The sequence below is a fragment of the Suricata suricatta genome, chromosome 5, assembly GCF_006229205.1.
Source record: "Suricata suricatta isolate VVHF042 chromosome 5, meerkat_22Aug2017_6uvM2_HiC, whole genome shotgun sequence".
NCBI classification, from domain to species: domain Eukaryota; kingdom Metazoa; phylum Chordata; class Mammalia; order Carnivora; family Herpestidae; genus Suricata; species Suricata suricatta.
The window spans coordinates 26,607,511-26,628,096 of NC_043704.1; the positions used below are offsets into that span (position 1 = coordinate 26,607,511).

A 20,586-nucleotide genomic window follows, 5' to 3' on the forward strand; every position below is an offset into this window, starting at 1 on the left:
AAACTTGAGAGACTACTGAATACTGAAAATGAACTGAGAATTGAAGGGGAAGGGGGAGGGGGGGAAGAGAGGTGGTGGTGATGGAGGAGGGCACTTGTGGGGAAGAGCACTGGGTGCTGTATGGAAACCAATTTGACAATAAACTATTTAAAAAAAAACACAAAGATTTAGTGCCTGTTGAGAGCTGGCTTCCTAGTTCACAAACAACTTTCTCCTGTGTCCTCACATGGGGAGAGAGAAAAGGGAGGTCTTTGGGGTCCCCATTATAAGGGCAGGAATCCTTGCATGAGGGTTCTGTCCTCATGACCTGATCACATGCCAAAGGCTTCACCTCTAACTCTATCTCATTGAGGATTAGGTTTCAGAATGTGAATTTTGGGAGGCCACAGACATTCAGTCTGTAGAGGAAGAAGTCATTTTGAATTAAAAGCAGCTCTGAATATCAGTTCACAAACTCAAATATGCAAAAAATACTTCTTAATGTTTCATATTCAATTCAGTTTACTGCCCATGTGTCTTTGGAGTTATGTCTAAGTTTGAAGAACTAGTTTGGTAACATTCCCTTAGTTGCCATCAGCCACTGTGTCCTCTAGCTACACATCCTCCATCACATCTGGTCTTCAGTCCAGATGTGATGGAGGATGTATCCCTGTGGATACATCAACTCTCCATTTTTTCTGTAAGGCTTCTCAAGTCTCTCTCTTCCTTTTCTCCCTCCAGATCATCAACAATATTTTCAACCTAGACTTTGAATAGAAATTCTTTCTTTAAATCATCATGAAGACTTCCATATTCTTGCCTTGGCCAGGAGCTAAGTAGATTAACTTTTCCTTGCATTCTTTTCTTTCCTTAGGCAATAAATCCACTAAACTCTAATAACAGAATGAGGAAGAAGGAAATTTCAGAGGAAATTCTTAACAGTACTTCAGAAAGTGTTTCCCACTTCAAGTTAGGCACCTTCTCTTTCCTCCCTAAGGCCTTAAATTAATTAGTCAAGTGAAATTAAAAAAGAAGAAGCACGGAGGAAAGCACTCATCTATTTCCATCTCATTTACTAGAGTAGATATAGCAATGTCTTACATGCACACACTATTATCTCATACACGTTCCTACTTTATCTTAAAATGAACCTTAAATAAAGACTACATAATGTTCCTCAGAACAGCAAATGCCAGCAAGTCATAACACTGCAACTTGAGAATTCTTAGTTTAAAGAGCATTCCAACATTGAAATGATCACTGCTTAAGCTCTGTGTTACTAAGCTTTGCTCACGTGGGAAGTGACTTGTGTCTGAGCCAAAAACTTAGCAATTATTTCTCATTGTTCTGATAGGTGTGCAGATGACCAGTTAAAATTTCTTGCTAGGGCTGATTCCATAAAGGCTGACTGGCAAATAAGAGCTTTCTCATCACTCAATCATTTGGAAAAGAGTGGCTATTTTCTATATAATCAATTCCATTAGCCATTTTGATGGTCAATAGCTCAGCAATTCATTGAGCAGTAATCAGTCAGATTCATTTGTCTCAGGCACTGAAATAATCAAAGTAGTTTTTCAACCTTCTATGTTATACATCAGTTTAATTATATGTCTTAGTGATACAAAATCAAAATTATGTCACAAGAAAGTAAAAAGGCTTCTATTCCAAGATAAATATAAAATTTATTCCTAACTCCTTATTTTTTAAAAACAAAGGTTACCACTTTAATAAATTATATCAAAACAAATGTAATCTACATATAATCTGCAAATACTACAGCATATGACATGTTTCATGAATGAACTCAACAATCAAACAAAAATTATTAATCACTAATAAACATTTGTAAAGAATGTCTGAGTTTCAGAGATAAGCCAAGTAAACTATATCCTCAGGTAAAGCCTCTTTTTTATACTGAGCCATTCTTTTCTCCCTAAAAAAACAGGTTAAAAAAATGAGATGAAATCTCAATGTAAATATTACATTTTTTAATTTAGGTAAACAATATTGATGGAATTATTTTTAGGACTCATGTACCTAAAAGATAAAGCAAATAGTTGAAAAGTTTTTCTCTGGTTTAAGGTGAATAATTTAAAGGAAAAAAATGACAGAATCTTACTGAAAGTTAAAATAACTTAATAGAATCATTGCAAGTACCAAAGGACCTCATGCCATGCCCATACATTACCAGTGCAAAAGATAGATGGTGATGGTAATTAAAGATAGTCATTCAAGAGAACTGCAGTTGATACATTTATTAAGGTAAAATTACATTCTGAAACCAATTCAAAATGCAACCAATTTCACCTGCTCCTGAATTTTTTATTCACCTTATGGATGTCATTTTTTAAACTAGTTGCTTGGCATTGCTCTCAGATTTTCACCTAATTTTACTTTAAAATTCTTTACACTAGTTCTAACCTTGTATTCCAGATCAAAGTCAGTAATGTTTTGTCTATTTCAAAAAGTTTTCCAATGCAGTGATTAATAATGGATACCTCATTATCTACAGAGACCAAAGTCACAGTAAGTACGATAAGTGTCACAAGGCTGTACTGAGATGGTTTATAATAGTTCCTGCCTCCAATGTAATTCCTTATCTAACATTATTGTTTCTAAAGAGGTTATACGCTGATAAGTCTTTCAAAGGCTTAGCCTTTGAATATCAACATATGAACTTTAATAATACGTGAGACATTGAAATACATGGAGATATTAATATTTTTCAAATGTCATTATAATGAACTCCAAAATAACATAGTTTGAAATTAAAAACCATGGAATGTGAAAACAAAACTTTTATAGGTGTATGTGATAAAGGAAAGTTCTCAACTCTCATGAGATGGCAGGCCATGACTTTTGACATGCAGCAGATGGAACTCCATTTTCAAGGTTATATTAATGTAATTGTCTACAGGGTAAAGATTTTTCTACCCTATACATTGATTTTTGTTCTTCTCATGTTTTACATTAAATAAACATTTCCTTCCCTCTTAAGAAAATACCTGCAGGGGCGCCTGGGTGACTCAGTGGGTTAAGCCTCCCACTTCAGCTCAGGTCAGATCTCACATCTGTGGGTTTGAGCCCCGCATCAGGCTCTGTGCTGACAGCTAGCTCAGAGCCTGGAGCCTGCTTCTGGTTCTGTGTCTCCTTATCTCTCTGCCCCTCCCCCTCTCATGCTCTGTCTCTCTCTGTATCAAAAATAAATAAAACATTAAAAAAAAAAAGAAAATACCTGCAGAATTTTTCTAGGCATATGCAAAATTAGGACCATACTTCATAGTTTGAAATTTACTTACTAACTTAAATGTTACAACTATCAAAATTGCACAACTCTGAAATTCCTATATTCAGCATAATGTTTAATACTCCACCTCCACCTGAAGTCTGAAACCCTCATGCTTGAGGATATCAAGTCTTTTTAAAATAAGAGTGGTGGGGTGGGAGAGGTTGGGAAAGACTTCATCCACACAAATGCCAATCCCGTCCTGAAAAATATTTCTCACTATAATTGCAAATGACAAATTATTTAATGCTCATCACTAAGCACATTCTGACAGAAATTATACTGCAGCCATAAGCAGACCTTCTAACTAATCAGAGATCTTTAAAATTGCTTTTCTATCAGCATTACATCTTTTTCATTTTTATTTTTTGCTAATTCGCTATTAATATTTTGAGACCTAGAAACTTTAAGGTAGGCTATTAGCTGAATATTCAGCCATGTAGTTTTGTAAATCAATTAAACTACTTTAAAAATAGATTTGTATAGACAGGTTATTATATCCTTCACTGAAAGAACTGTAAGAACTTAAGAGTGACACCAACACATGTGGAGGTGAGTGCCTACAAGGAGCCCCTCATCCTGTCTGGCAAGAAACATAGCTCACTCTCTACCTATAAAGTCCCTGTATTAGTTTTCTAGGGCCACCACCATAACAACATACCACAGGCTGGGTGAGAAGAGAAATTTATTTTTCACAGTTTTGGAGTCCAAAATCCAAGATCAAGGTGTCAGCAGATTTGGTTTCTCCTGGGGCCTCTCTTTGGCTTGCAAAATGTCCAGCCTCTAGATACCTTATAACCTGGCATTCCTCTGTGCATGCAAACCCCTGACATCTGTGTGTCCAAATTTCCTCTCTTTTAAGGACACCAGTCAGACTGGGTAAGAGTCCATCCTAATGCCATATTTTAATTACCTCTTAAAAGAGCATATCTCTAAAGGTCACATTCTGAGGTATTGGAGGTTAGGGCTTCAACATAAATTTGGAGGGGACCTAAATCAGCCTATAAGGTCCCCCTAAAGTTATACTTGCCAGAAAATGTTGTAGGAAGAATCTAAGCATATTTCTGTTTGCATAATGGCAGAGACTTATTTCTTCTACCTACGTGATTTTTTCTATCTCCCTTAAGGGTCCATTCCATAAAGGTGTTATGAGATCTTTTATTTGTGGAGAAAGAAAGGGGAGTGGACTCTCTTCCCAGTTACCAGTCCCTAAAGAGAGAAAATCATTCAAACCTGCAGCACCATATGAAAAGAAATAATACTGAAATAAAATATTCAGATGTGAATTAAATAATAGTGATAGAATCCCCTATTGTGGCTTTAAAAATCATATGCAAAACTATATAATTAAGAGAAAGAAAATTGCAAGCACCTGTCTTAAAATTCAGCAATTTCTGGCCTGAAAAATCCTAGTTTAAAGGAAAAAAATGTTACATATTTATGAAATAACATTATGAGGTATATAATTTCTTATCTTTTTAATGACTCCAAATGAAATACATTACCTTTCATTTCACAGAAAATAAAATCCACTCACATAAATCATGAGTTGAGGGCAAGAAAAAAGAAATTCCCAGTTTCCAAGTAACTCTAACCCAGCTTTAGAGTCAGCAGTCAGTACCAAATCTGTCATAACCCCTTCAACAAAATTGGCTACAGATTTATATGTTGGGTAGGTGGTCACTGAAATTTAACAAATACTTGCCTTTCAAATTTTCCAATGAAGCAGCTAAATTGGATTAGGTTGCTTATGTTTAATAGCAATGCATCATTATCAACTGTGGGCTTCCTCCTTCTCAAATGTGCCATCACAGCATTTCTGTTCGGTTTTTTTTTTTAATGCATTTCTTTTAATATCCTCAAACAATTAACCAAATCTTCATTTGAGCTTTTGCTGCCAAGGAAAATGCAAGGGCCATAATCTCCCAGATTCAATCAGATTTGTCTCCAATACTGCATTTAAATGAGTGCCTTGAATGATAAATGATCACTTGCTTTGCTAAAACTTTGAGATTTTCTTCCTAAGCTTCTTAAAAATTTTAATATAATGTCTGTCCACCTGGTTCACTACTCAGCTTCATCAGCAACTTGATTGCAATCCCCAGGAGTACGATGCTTTGTAAAATCTTTCAGCTCTTAAAAGCACTCTACTCATCATCTTATCAGGAAATAACACTACTGACACAAAGTTTCAGGTATCCAAGTACATACGGCATTCTCAATTCTCAAATATCCTTGAGAGAACTATATGCCTTTATATTAATTATAGAGGTCAGCATGTTTTATTTATTCACTTATTCATTAAATTCACACATTTATCATACAGTATTTTTTGGTATATATTATGAGCCAAGTACTCTATTAGAAGTTGAAGATACAAAGATGAAAGAGACAGTCTTGTAACGCTTATTCCAGTGCAAAACTGCTGATTATAGTTTGAATCAGATAGTAGGCATGATTGACTACAAAGAGAATCTGGGAATATGTGTGAGTACACGAGTGTGTATTCAAAGACTAAGCTATAGCTAGAAAACCAGGTTATTATTATTGGGTACATGCATCAATCCTTTCCACGGAGCCTACCCACAAAAGCTATCCTTTCATTGGTAGTGGCAACCCCCATTTTCAGAACAATGAGCTGTATTTCATTCACAAATGCTCCTCATTCAGACAACACACAATGCTAGGATAATTGCTATAACCACATATGCAAATCATTTATGTTAAGAGCAATATACTTATTTATTCTGCTTTTTATTAAGTTAATTAACTGTAAGAAACTACTGACATTCATTACACTTGTTTAATATCTATTCGTTTGTATTAACTTTATCAAAAACTATCAAATACCTAGTTTGTGTCAGGCAGTATATTCACGATGAGAATAAACTACTAAGTAAAAAAGTCTTAGACAAAGTCTCAGCCTTCTTAGAACTATCATGGGAGAAATGGGGAGTATTTAAATTTAACACAATTTAAGATAAGCTATAATTACAATAAGAACTAACAAAGAAAGGGACTTAGAGGAACTCTAACCAAGGGCAGGAAGCCAATAAAGGATTCTTAGAAGAGGTAAAGACTGATCTACAATCTCAAGGAAGAGCAGAAGTAGGAAGTAAAGGAGAGTTTGGGTATAACAAGGAAGGGGTGATCCAGAGAGAGGGAATGAGCATTAGTAATATGCAACCAATCACACTGAGGAATAGAATGGATGGAGAATACAAAGTAGGAGTGAAAAGTGTGAAACATAAGAAAAAAAAAGAAAAAGAAATGCAGAGGATGAGGATGAATGCCAAGCTATGTTTGGGCCTAGCGGCCATGTTCAAATTTTGGTCTTCATTCTAAGAACAATGGAAATACATTAAGGTCTTTTTTAAAACTAGGTATTTTATTGAGGTATTTAATGTTATACAACTTGATGAGTTTAAAGGTAAGTATACTCCCATGAAACCGTCACCACAATCAATGCCATAAAAATATCACCTCCAAAAGTCTCCTCTTGACCTCTTTATTCTTTTCGTGCTAACAACACTTAATATAAGACCTATCTCTCAGCAAAATTTTAAGCATCAGGTGTCGTATTGTTAACTATAACCACTTGCTAGAGAACAGATCTCTAAGATCTGGTTTTGCATCACTGAAACTTCATATCCTTTGAGCAACAGCTCACCATTATCCCTCAGGTCCTGGTAACCACTATTCTATTCTCTGCTTCTGTGAGTTTGACTATTTTAGATTTTTTATAGATGTGGGATGATGTAGTATTTGTCCTATTTGTCCTTCTGTGGCTGGCTTATTTTACTTACCATAATGCCCCCCAGGTTCATCCACAGTGTCACAGATGGCAGGATTTCCAGAGATGACAAAGTGTTTAGGTGACATGCTTTACATAATTTTTTTATCATATAAATAAGATTTTTTGGATGTTTACAAATTGCAAATCTGATGACTGTATTTTAATACGCTGTTATTCAACCAACAAAAACCTTAAGTCTTCATAAAAATGCAATTTACTTGAAAACAGTTGTGGTTACTTTTCTTTTTTTCCAAATGTTATGAGCCTGGGTGGGTTTCTTGCAAACACACCTATTTTTTACCCCAAGGGCACATGATTGATTCTCTCTTAAATCAATTATTTTTTCCCGCAGAAAAATCTGTATACAAATAGGAACAGTCCACTTTAAATTAATTAATGTCATGCTGTTTGTCTTCAATATATCTTCCGTAAATAAATGAAAGGAAATCAGTGACATGTGGCAGTGCGCTCACTGAATCTTAATCACAACACCCATTCCCACCAACGCATCCTTCCAGCACTTTCAGCCATTTTCTCTGTGTTCTCTCTGAATGGAGTCGACCAGCAGTTCCTCTGAATTGGTTATTACTTTGTTCCTCAGGGATTCATAAATGATAAACACAGCTGGATTGTCAGTAAATGTCTAATTTGGAAACCATATCTATTTTCTCTCTTGTAAACTTTTTGGATCCGTGCTAATTCCCTGTTTAGTTCTTTGAAGAAATGTTGCAGTTTAGCCATCATTTTTGGAATTTGCATCAAACCAGCCATATTTTACTGTTTTTGTCACTATTTTTTGAGTTTTTTGATGGTTTTCGGTAGGGGCTTTTTTTCCTTTCACTCTCTCTTTCTTTGTTGTTGATATGAATATAATTTTTCTTTTAAAGTATAAGTTTTCTGCAACAAAATCAATATGCCAGCCCCCAAAATCAAAGCAGGGCCTGGACTGCTTATTACTTTTAAAAGTTTAAATTTTGTGCTATTTGGTAAGTGTTTATTATCAAAAATTCACATTATTTTTATAGTTTGATGACTCTTTATATCTAAAAAAATTTTTTTAATGTTTGTTTATTTTTGAGAGGAGGGGTAAGGGCAGAGGTGAGGGAACAGAAGATCGAAAGCAGGATCTGTGCTGATAGCAGAGAGCTCACAGAGATGGAACTCACAGACCATGAGATCTTGAGCCAAAGTCAGACACTTAACCAACTGAGCCACCCAGGCACCCCTGTTTCTTTATTTTTTTACATTCTTTTTCCTCTTCTCCTCCTCCTATTGTTCTAATACCAACTTCATTTGTTGCTAGAAGCCTTGTCTTCTATCGAGACTGAATCCAGGGATTATGTTAATCACAAACAACACATTGCCACATAGTACATGGTCCCATGAGTCTATACTCAGTGATTTACTTTGATCACCATTTTGTGCTAAACACAGTGTTTTCATCATTTTCATTGTTTCAGTTATCTGGTTCCCATAAATGCTGAGAACCAATAAAATAACATTGCCTTTATCCTGGGCTGTGTCAAGTTTAGACATAGCATAGTTTAGTATCAAATTAAAAAATCTACATCTTTTACACATGAAAAGATGCTCAATATCAGTAATCATCAAGGATAGGCATTTCCAAACCACAATAAGATATCACCCCACACCTGTTAGAATGGCTGAAATAAAAAACACAAGAAACAACAACTGTTGATGAGGATGTGGAGAAAAAGGAACACTTGTGACTGTTGGTAGAAATACAAACTGGTACAGCCACTCTGGAAAACACTATGGAGATTCATCAAAAACTTATAAATAGAACTATCATATGATCCAGTAATTTCACTAAAGGGTATTTAACCAAATAATACAAAACACTAATTTGAAAAGATATATATGTACCCCTATGTTTATTGCAGCATTATTTACAAGAGCCAAATTATGGAAGCAACCCAAGTGTCCACTGACAGATGAATGGATAAAGAAGATGTTGTATACACACACACACACACACACACACACACACACACACAATGAAATATTATCCAGCCATAAAAGAATAATGAAATCTTGCCATTTGTAACAGCATGGATGAATCTAGAGAATACAATGCTAAGTGAAATAAATCAGTCAGAGAAATATAAATAGCATATGATTTCACTCATATGTGAAATTTAAGAAACAAAACAAAGAAAGAAAAAAAGAGAGACAAACCAAAAAACAGACTCTTAAATATAGAGAACAAACTGATGGTTACCAGAGGGGATGTGGGTGGAGGGATGGGTAAAATAGGTGAAAGGGATTCGGAGTACACTTATCATGATGAGCACGGAGTATAAACAGAATTGTTGAACCACTCTATTGTATGCCTGAGACTAATACAACACTGCATGTTAACTATACTGGAATTAAATTGAAAAAAAAATAAGATAAAACAGGAGAAGAAAACAAGACAAACAAACAAACAAAAACAGAAAAACCTTCCTTAAAGCAGTATAGGTGGTGGCAGGGAATCTAGAATTTGAACCCATGTTCTATCTGACTCCAGATCCCTGATTTTTCCATCAAACTACTATTTTCTCAAATAAAAAGTTGATTCATAGGAAAACTATATCTTTTAGGTGTTTGTATCTTCATTAATGCCTACTTTGGCATTCATTTTCATCATTGCCACCAATACTCAATTGTGGACTTTTGTTGGTATTCCCTGTGTTTTTATCCCATTATCTTCCACAACTGCAACTGTTTGAGCCAAAGATTGCACTATCATCTCAAGATCCATATTTGACAACTTTAAAATAATTTTTCTAGTTTGAGAGCTTGATTGTCTTTGAGAAACTAAGTATAAAGTGTATTGTGCTGACGTTGACAATGACGATCTCATTGAGAAATATTTTCATCCATTTCTTTTCTGTCCTCTATTATTCACTTAGGCTCTTCATCTAACCCCCAAAATGCAGCTTTCTTACTTCCCTATGGGTTTTAATAACATTGAGATGCTTTCTCTCTTACATTAAGACTTAAATGTGTTTGAATTGCCAGTATTTCCTATGAATTTCCACCAAAGGAATTATCATCAAAATCACTACAAATTTTCTCTAGTATGAAAATCACTTAGGGAAATTGTTTACTACATTTTTTATCACTTGACCTTGGAATAAGTAAACTATGAATACCTTAACCTCATTACCTTCAGGTGAATCCCCAGAGTGCTGATGCAGCTAATTTGACCCTATTTCAGAGGTTCTCTATCAATAAATACTTTAGTCAACTGTGGTAATGAACCCATTGTTCCGCTTTCTTCTTTTGGGCTGCCAGGGTAAGATCTGCTATTGCGTGTTCTGTGATTCAACAGTACTCATGTCTTCAGACTGACATTCCTGCCTGCTTCGGGTTAACCTATATTCATATCCGTGGTGATTCAGCCAGCAGTAGAGTCCTTCTGGGAGGTGAATTCAGTTGCCACACCTTTGTCTGTGGATCACCATAGTGATCTGATGACAGGTGACCTGGTCTCCAGGCTCCTGGCTTCCTAAAGTGTCACTGACACTTTATTAAAGCATTTGATTTTTTTTTAACTGTCATCTTGGCTACAGAAGAGAGAACTGGTTGGAAGGAGGCAAGAACGGATAAAAGAGATGTTAGGAGACTTCCACATGAAGAAAATAATGGGGCTTTGGAAAGAGCATATTTGAAATAGAAAAGGAGACATGTGAACAAGATTGAAGAAATATTAAGAAGGCATAAGATAATGGAATGCTGGCATGATGGATGCAATGTGAGACAAGGAGGAAAGGGAGGTGTTAAGAATGACTTCTGATGTTCTGACTCAGGTTACAAGATGGACAATGCCACTCACTGAGAGAAAGTGTTGGGGAAAATCTAGGCTTTGCAAGTTGGAAGTAAATAGCAAAGTATAAGAGCATAAGTTTGAATTTTTGAGTAATTAAAGAAAACTTTAGAGGATACAAATGAGAAAGCTGACATCTGAAAAAAGTTCTAGGGTTCATCTGAGATGACCAGATGTACTAATCTGCCATAAAATATACCACAGGCTGAGTGCTTAAACAACACATTTATTTCCTCAAAGTTACAGCAGTTGCAAGTCCATGATCAAGGTGCCTACAAATTCAGTTTCTGAAGAAAGCCTGCTCCCTGGATTATAGATAGGCCCCTCCCTGTTGTGTGCTCATGTAGCCTTTCCTCTGCACACAGAGAGGAAGAAAGGGAGACAGACAGACAGTGAGAGCTCTTTGGTGTCTCTTCTTATAAGGACACTAATCCTATCTGAATCAGACCCTACCCTTATGACATTTAATTTTACTTATTTCCTGAGAGGCCCAATTTCCAAATGCAGTCCTACTGGGGGGTTAGGACTTTAACATATGAAATTTTGGGGTGAACCAAAACATTTAGTCCATAACACCAGGTCAGTGATGTAATTTTGTGAATTATCCTCATATAGGTAGTGAGTGAAGAAAGGATAACTTATAAGATTGCCTTAGAAAGGTATAAACAAGGAAGAAAGGAAAATAAGTGCTGAACCTTGTGACATCAGAATTAGTGAATGGTTATGGTAGGATTATCCTGCAAAGGAGGCAAAGAATCAGCTGTAATAATAGGTGTAATGAAAACCATGAGCCTGGAATCAAGGAAAGAGAACATTTAAATGCTCATGAAAGGCCAAGACAGTATAGATGAAAAATAACCATTTTGTATGTAGTGACACAGAAGTGGCCTGAGGTAGAGATATTTCAGGAAAGAGAAAGTACTGGAAGATGGACCAGAGTACGTTGAGAGCAGAGTGAAAAAAAAAAAAAAAGAGAGAGAGAGAATTTATCTGTGAAAGAGAGGTAACATACAGGGGGAGGCTTTGAGGGTGAGGTTAAGATTTTATTTTTTTTTAATGTTTTATTTATTTTTGATACAGAGAGAGACAGAGCATGAGAGGGGGAGGGGCAGAGAGATAAGGAGACACAGAACCAGAAGCAGGCTCCAGGCTCTGAGCTAGCTGTCAGCACAGAGCCTGAGACGGGGCTCGAACCCACGAACGTGAGATCTGACCTGAGCCGAAGTTGGAGGCTTAACCGACTGAGCCACCCAGGCGCCCCAAGATTTTATTTTTAATAGAGGAGACTTAAACATGTTTTAAAGATGATGGGTTAGGCAGAGCATGGAGGACTTTTAGGGCAGTAGAACTATTCCATGTATAATTGTGAATATACATCACACATTTTTCAAAACCCACAGAATCTACAACACCAAGAATGAACCCTAATGTAAACCATGAACTTTGGGTGATGATAATGTGTCACCATAGGTTTACCTGCTATAAAAAAGGTACCATTCTGTGGCAGGGTGTTGTTCCTGGGGGAGGGTATGCCTGTAGGTTCAGGGGATATATGGGAACTCTCTGTACTTTTTACTTAATTTTGCTGTGAACATGGAAATGCTCTATAAAAGAAAGTCTATGTAAAAAAAAGTTTTTTAACGTGAACAATCTATCTGAAAAAGAGGGACAGGGAAAGAGAGATGGAAATGGTCAATTAAATATACATAAAAATAGGCAGTGATATTTTATGGAAAAGAGCAGTCATATGAATAGTGAATGCTGAAGGCAGAAAATTCCAGCCATGTTTCTCCACCCTACTCCCAGAATGCTGGCAGCCAGATCTTATCCTCAGGATTATATTAGAAGATAATTTGCTGAAGATTGTAATTAGCCCAGGAGATAATGCCTGGACAGACAGACATAAGAGTTCCTCAATACATGATTCTTTCAAATTATCCTACATTAAAGTTCCACATTGAGGGTCACCCTCCCTGCACACTTAAAATTTCCAGTCTGCTTCTCCTTCTAATCTTCAGTAGAAATATTAGACATTTAGACATTTAGATAAAGCTTCTAAAATAAAAATTAGAAAACCAACAAATAAAAGAAAAAATGAAACGAAAAGAAATCTATAAGATCCCTTAAAAATCAGAGAAGATATTGTATTCATGATTAAAAACATGATAACAGGGGTGTCTGGGTAGCTGAGTTGGTTAGGTATCTGACTCTTGATTTCTGCTCAGGTCATGATCTCATGGTTCATGGGTTCAAGCCTTGCATTGGGCTCCACACTCTGTGTGCAGCCTGCTTGAGGTTCTTTCTATTCCTCTCCCTCTAACCCTCCCCCTCTTCTTCCCTTCCTCTCTCTCCCTCTCAAAATAAATAAACATTAAAAGCAAAAGCAAAAAAAAAAATGATAACAAAAGAAAAACAATAGCAGGGATGGGGGAAAGAAGGTTGAAGAAAACCCCCAGGAGAATAAGAAGATAAAAAGATGAAAAGTAGGAGGAAAAAAGAGAAGAAAGTTCAGGATTTCAAACATTTAGAAAGGATTCATAAAGAAATAACAGGAACTTATTGGCAGAAATCAAGAAAAATTCCAGATTTGAAGTACATGAACTTTGGATTACAAAGCCTCATGGAGTAAACCCTCAACCCCCCAAACAAAATAAAAATAGGAGTATGCCAAGGCATCGTGTTGTAAAATTTTAAAACACTAAGGACAAAGAAAAGATTCCATGAACTCTAAAATTGATTGATTAACTAATATCTAAAAAGTAACCTACATGTACAAAATTTGAAATGGCTTCACCACAGCAACACTAAAGCAAATAGACACTGGAGAAATGTCTTCAAAATTCTGAAGGTTAATGATCTGCAAACTAGACCACATCCCTTCAGACTGTCAGGAAAACAGGAAGAGTGAATAAAAACAGTTTCAGACAAAAAGAGGTCTCAAAACATGTATTTCCCATGAACCTTTCATCTGGAAACTCAAAAAAAAAAAAAAAAACTAACTAAGAAAGAGCAAAGTATGAAGACAAAAACTTCAAAAAGGAAAAAAGCGAAAGGAATTCCCTGAAAAACGGGATGGGAGATCCCAAGATAGCAGTCAGGCACCTGGCAGAAAGAGCAAACATTCCAATTGGGAGCCTATGACACAAGAGACAGATAAGGGGCTGTCCTATGTCACCATCATACTTTCTTTTTAACCTGAGGACAGAAAGATCAGAAAATCCTTTTTACTACTTGGTAGGTCATGCTCATGTTCTACAAAATTTGTACTCCCCCACTATGTTCTGTTACTGTGGAAAAAATAAAGACTTTGGAGCAGTAGCGGTATTTGTTTCAGTATTAGTGTCCGGTTTTATAAACTAGACTGTTATATTCTCCAGCTTTAAACATGGGTGATATCCTGAGGGCCAATTTAATAATAACAGAATCACAAGCCATAAAAAAATCAGAAAAAATCTTCAGAATTTGCATTTGGCCTTGAATTTGATATTCTATTAGAACAAATTCTCTATCATACCATCAGTTGGTTTGGTTTCTTACCTCTCTCTTCTCCCTCTCCTTTTCTGCCTCTCTGAAAATATATACACACACACACACACATTTGAATCACAAATATATCACATGTGCTATCATGCATATCAGAGTAATACATGAAAAAATATATATGCATGATTTGATATGTGATATGTATCATATGTAATATAAGGTCATAAATTCTGTTTTTTCATATGTCATATATGTGGTATCATTATCATGTTTGTGTATATGTGTGATATATAGAGCTATAGAGAGCAGAGATAAAGAGGTGAGAGAGATAATGGAGCTATATCTGTGATAAAAATGTATAGCTATGAGTATAATTATCCTGGTCTAGGGTTGCTTTATTCCTTCAGTCCTCAGAACTGCAATAACTCTGCAAAGCAATCTATTACCTCCTGCATAATTTCTCACCTATCTTTCATATGTATCCCTTTGTCAAATGAAGCAGAAGAAAATGTATCCAAAATAATTTTTTAGGAAATAGATAAATATAGACAACTGAATTTCCTATCTTTCTCTGAAAATCTGCTGTTGACTTGCCTTTGCAAAACTACTTAAAAGGCATGGTCTTGTCAGTGACCAACTGGAAGTTCAGTTCTAAAATAATTATCTCATTTTCAGTGAAGTCACTGTAAAATTTTGTTCCTTCCAGTCACCACAAATCAGTGTCAGACCAGGTCAGTATTTTAATGGAAACCAAACAAAACTATTTTGGCTACTTCTGGAATTGGCAATTCTCTGGCAACAAAATATCTCTGAGGTCAATGCAGGATTGCAACATCAGCATTTCAATAAATAGTACTCGGGGTTAGCAATGCCAATATAAATGATGTAAAGATCCTAAGGTTCTTTAGCAAGAGAAAAAAATATTTCCCCTTTCATATATGCCAAATTTAATTGTATAGTATTACGTCTTTTCTCTCCCACGGTATTTAGCTGTTTGCAATAGTCTTCATCCCCTTTTCTAAACTTTTTGGCAGGGTTGTTCTGCTGTGACTTGCACACTTAACTCTGAGAGTGGGTGTCCTTCTGCTCTCACCACTGATACACTGTGTAGTTTCCATATCAGATACACAATCTGTAAAAAGCTTGGGCTTAAAAATTGCTACACCAACCATGAAGATAAATAAACTTAAACTTCCTGAGATGCATGTAGTATACCTAAAGAGAAATTTCATATATTCAGAGGCATTTTTCTATTTCTTCAATGTTGGAAAAATTTATTTAGACATGGATTTAATAAAAATAAGTATCTTTGTGGGGGTCTAAAACTTCTATTTTCTTAGCATAAACTTGTCAACTAAAGCAAAGGTTGAAAACCATTTTAATGAGATCAAGAGACAAATTTAATTCACATGGTTCAGAGAGTATGTCTCAAAATACTGCCCAGAGATGTTTCCCTCATTCCAGACAGTGGTGGCAAAAAAGTCTGATATGAAGCACAAGTAGAGCTGTGCCACATGGGAAAGATGAACCAACACTGGTCCAAAGATGCCGGTGTTTTTGAGATGAAGCACATGCAGAAACAATCTATTGTAAACCTACCCACCCTTCCTAGGCAAAACTTCTTACATCTATGGTAAAAATCCCAAACAAGTAAGTGATTTCTCACCTAGTGAGTACTTCTAACAAAGTACAAACTTGGTTTTTTCAAAAGAGAAACTGTCTTATTTTGTTACTTACCGAAGGAAGAGACTAGGCTGCAAAATGCAACATTGTTGAATTAAGACATGGGCCTTAGAAATCAGAATCCTCGGGTTCTGGTGCCTGTCTCCCCACTAACCTGTTGTGGGCTTGGCACACTTCACCCATTGGGAGCTTAGTTTCCTTATCTGTAAAATAAAGAAATTATTAAAATAGACATATATTTTAAGGGGTTTTTAAATAACATCCTATAAAGTCAGTCACTGCTATTAGAAAAACAACTCAAATGCATGTTGTACTGATTATCACCACTGTTATATAAGTAAATGAAGATTAGCCTTTGAGCGCAAATATCAAGACTTCTTCTGATGTACTTAATGATGAATTTCTCCTAGTAAACCTCACTTTCTTCCTTAGGAGCAATTCAAACACTGAAAATTGAATCCTTCTTACCTAACAAACTTCTAGAAGCTGACAATGATGGAATAGATGAACTGTTTTCCCCTACCTTTAAAATCATCATATTCAATGCTTTATTATGTCTATCTACAAAAAATGTTTCGTCACACATCTGTTGATTCCTTAAGTCCACAGTTTTAGGCACATGAAATTCTAGTTTATTTTCTTGACTACTTGTTTTTCATTATAAGTTGCTTTCAAAATTAGGAAACATTTAGGGGTGCCTGGGTGGCTCAAGTTGGTAAGCATCCAATTCTTGATCTCAGCTCAGGTCATGATTTCAGGGTCATGAGCTCAAGCCCTGCAATGGACTCACGCTAGGAATAGAGCCTGCTTGAGAAAAGGAAAGAAAAGAAGGAAAGAAATAAAGAGAAAGAAAGAGGAAAGGAGAAGGGAGGAAGAAAGGAGGGAAGGAAGCAAGGAGGGAGGAAGGGAAGCAAGGAAGGAAGGGAGGAAAGAAAAGAAACATTTAAAAATAAGAAAAAGGCCTTTCTTAACCTGTTGACACACAAGTTTCTTTTCAAGGCCAGAATAATTTGGGGTAAGCCAAACAATTTATTTTCTTCATCAACAGCAAAATTTTCATCATGCCATCTTGCTATCTAGAACATTAAATATTTAAGAAACTGTTATGGGGAGTCTACTAAATCTTTAAACTCACTAAGCCAAAGAGGCCAAACATTTTTTAAAATCTCTGCCAGATATACGATTTGCAAAGTCATGCTAAAAGCATTTTGCTTAATACTCTCATCTAAGTTCTAAAATACTCTTCCATCACACTTCTAAAATATAACATTACAGTCTTTGGTTTCAAATAATTGGACATTGCCTTTCTAAGATATCTTTAATAATAATAGCATCATCCAATTAATCAGAAACATGAAGATGAGCCCCTTTGACTGAGTCAGGTACCAATGTCCTGTACAGATATCTAATATCTATTCCATTGTATAGCAAAGAAAGACAAAGCTGTACCTAACTCTTTAGTCACACCTCAATTAAAAAACAAGTTATTAAATTCACGGCCACTATTTTAATTACGGACCACTAGTAATCATTAATAAATGAGTATATTTTTATTCCAACTTCAAATACTTTTGTTATTGTTGCTTTCATTGCATGTACCCACTTGAACTGAAGAATGCTATGACTCTCCTAGTATATCCTAATAGGTACATTGGACCCAACATGAGCAAACCTAAACTCTTGGATCTCAATACCCCTCCTCAACCCCACTCCACATTGCAAATCCTTTCCCCCAATCTACTCCTTCACAGCAAATGGCACCAACATCTACTCAGCTGGTCAAACCTGTGAGTCATTCTTGGTTCTACTCTGTCCTTACTCTGCAACTTATCTGCAACTCTTGCCATTTCGACCGTAAAATACACTTTGAATTTCATCTGCCTGCTACTACCTTCATCCAATCCACATTTAAGGGCTTTATATTGGAATTCAAATAAAACCCTAACTCCTTTTCAAGTCTTCCAAGGCTCCACAAATCCAAACAGCTCATGGCCCTGCAAACAATCTCATTTTACAATCCTTTACTCACTGTGCTTTAAACATCTTGTCCCCCTTTCTGTTTTTCAAACACAGCCTCTCACATCTGAGAAAAAAATTGCCCCTTGATGGAGTGTTTTCCCTAAGGACGCCATCTAAGCAAATTCTGTACTACTTACTACCCCCTCAACCCACACACCTCATTGATCTTAACCACAGCTCTTTTCATTGCCTTCAGAGTGCTTATCATCATCTATAAAATAATATATGTAGATATTTGTTTGTTGAACTTCTAGTTGACTTTCTCCTCCATTAAACTGTTAGCACCATGAGGGCAGAGACCACATTTCTATTGTATGTATTTTATTCTATTGTAGGCTCAGTGCTGATGCCTAATGGGGGCTCAGCACATATCGGTAGTTGTATGAATTACATTGGGGTTAGGGGCTAAATCTGTTTCCCCAAAACTCACATGTTGAAGTCCCAACTCTTAGTATCTCAGAATATAATCATATTTGGAGATAAGGCCTTTAAGGCGTTGGTTAAATAAAAATGAGGCCTTTAGGACATAATCCAAACTAACTGTTGCTCTTTAAAAGAAGAGGAAAATCTAGAAACGAGGAATGCATGCACACAGAGAAAAGCCCATGTGAGGGCACAACAAGAAGGCTGCCATCTATAGTCATAGAGCAAGGTCTCAGGATAGATCAAACATTCTAGAACCTTGATATTAGACTTCCAGCTTCCAGAACAGTAAGAAAACAAATCTATTTTGTAAGCCACCCAGCCTATAGTATTTTATTATGGCAGGAAACTAATACAATTGAAATTAAAATGTAAATAAATTTCACTCAGTAAGTGAAATTTAAGAAACAAAGCAAATGGACAAATTAAAAAAAATAAGAAACAAACCAAAAAATAAACTCAAAATACAGAAAACAAACTGGTCACTACCAGAGGGGAAGTGGGTGGAGGATGGGTGAAACAGGCTAAGGGTATTATGAGTACAACCATCATGATGATCTCTGAGAATTGTATAGAATTGTTTAATCATTATATTGTACAACTAAAACTATTATATTGTACAACTAAAACTAATTCAGCACTTTATACTAATTATACTTCAATAAGCATTTTTAAATAAAAATAACAATTAAATGTCATTAGAAAAACATATCATTATATTCCTAAGTAGTACCATTATGGATTTTGAGTCATGTTTGATCTTGAATTCATACTTACAACACAGTGCTGTGTATATTCCAGATCTGCTCATTATCTACCCCATTTGGCTAATAGATACATTCTGAAATTTTCCACTTGGATTTGGCAACCTCTACAATTTTCCAAAGTGATTTGTCAAACTTACTTTTCTCTGCATAAATGACAACTTTGACTAATATCCTTCTATAACACATTCAGGTCAGCTTCATCCATTCAACTGTTGACAAAATTATTCAAATGTATCACCATCAGCACTTCCCAAAGCTGAAGCTTACAGACTATGCTGTTGATATTGCATAGACTACACAAGAAACCATAGGTCATACTAATTCTTTCCAAACAGAAAATAATAATTTCATATAGTTTTGTAATTGTGCTTAAATCAATTTTAGATCTATTTTTTTGTTTCCATATATTTTTAATTAGTTTTTTTTATACAATTTATTTTTTTAACATATGCAATTATTTTCCATCATTTACAATAAGGTAGTTTCAATGATACTCCAAACAGAAAAGCAAAGTAAAAACTCAAAACCCCCACATCTATTTCATGTAATTAGACTTATACAAAAATTAGAAGGTTAGGTACCAACTAGTTAATCACCTAATTAAACAGCTATCTGAAGTGGCAATTGTAATATAGCAGCTTATCTATGATACTTTCAAGATACATAATATAATTTATTACTTGCTCATAAGCTAAAACACAGCCTGCTTAATACCTTTCCTTAAATTCCACCTCTATACTACAGTATACTTGAGGTCCATGCAAAGAAGTAGCTACTTTTTATAAAGAAAATGGATGATTGAGTCTTTGGTGCTGTAAAAGCAACTTCAATTAAACATAACCACCGCCACCACCATAAAAAAAAGAGGAAAGAAAAAAAACAGTAAAGAAAATAATAAGAGAAAAACCCAAGACGCACTCCCTAGGGGGAGGAAAAAAAACAGCATGTAATTTCTGTCCTTGACAGAATGTATTAAATAAGCAAACACCACCAACAAGCAAAACAAGTACTACAATGTAAAAATATTTTAAAAAATGATAACCCTCTCACATGCATAAATGAAAGGTTGCACACAAAGAACTCACATCTTTTCAAGCATCAATAGTAAATATTCTGCTACTATGTATTAAATACTGCATGCTTTGCCCAAGCTAAGATGAAACCACATCATGAATCAATAAGCATTTTGCATTTTCTTTCATTATCTACTCAAAGTCATGCCTACTGCACCTCTAAACATTTCATTAAATCCAATTATACAGCAAACACTCCCAAAATAAACTTAGATTGTATTGCAGTTTCACTTAACAGTATA

General features: G+C 35.5%; 1 long non-coding RNA gene across 2 annotated transcripts in view; it reads right to left on the reverse strand.

Annotated features, from left to right (window-relative positions):
* Window positions 1-20,586, reverse strand: part of LOC115291599 — a 99,515-nt gene that overhangs the window by 44,927 nt on the left and 34,002 nt on the right. The window contains exons 1-2 of one of the 2 annotated variants that reach the window (XR_003908563.1): window positions 18,512-18,670; window positions 16,117-16,265 (exon numbers count right to left, since the gene is read on the reverse strand). This is a non-coding gene — a long non-coding RNA (uncharacterized LOC115291599). Of the gene's footprint in view, window positions 1-16,116; window positions 16,266-18,511; window positions 18,671-20,586 lie in introns of those variants that run through there. The other variant, XR_003908562.1, reaches the window with a different exon arrangement.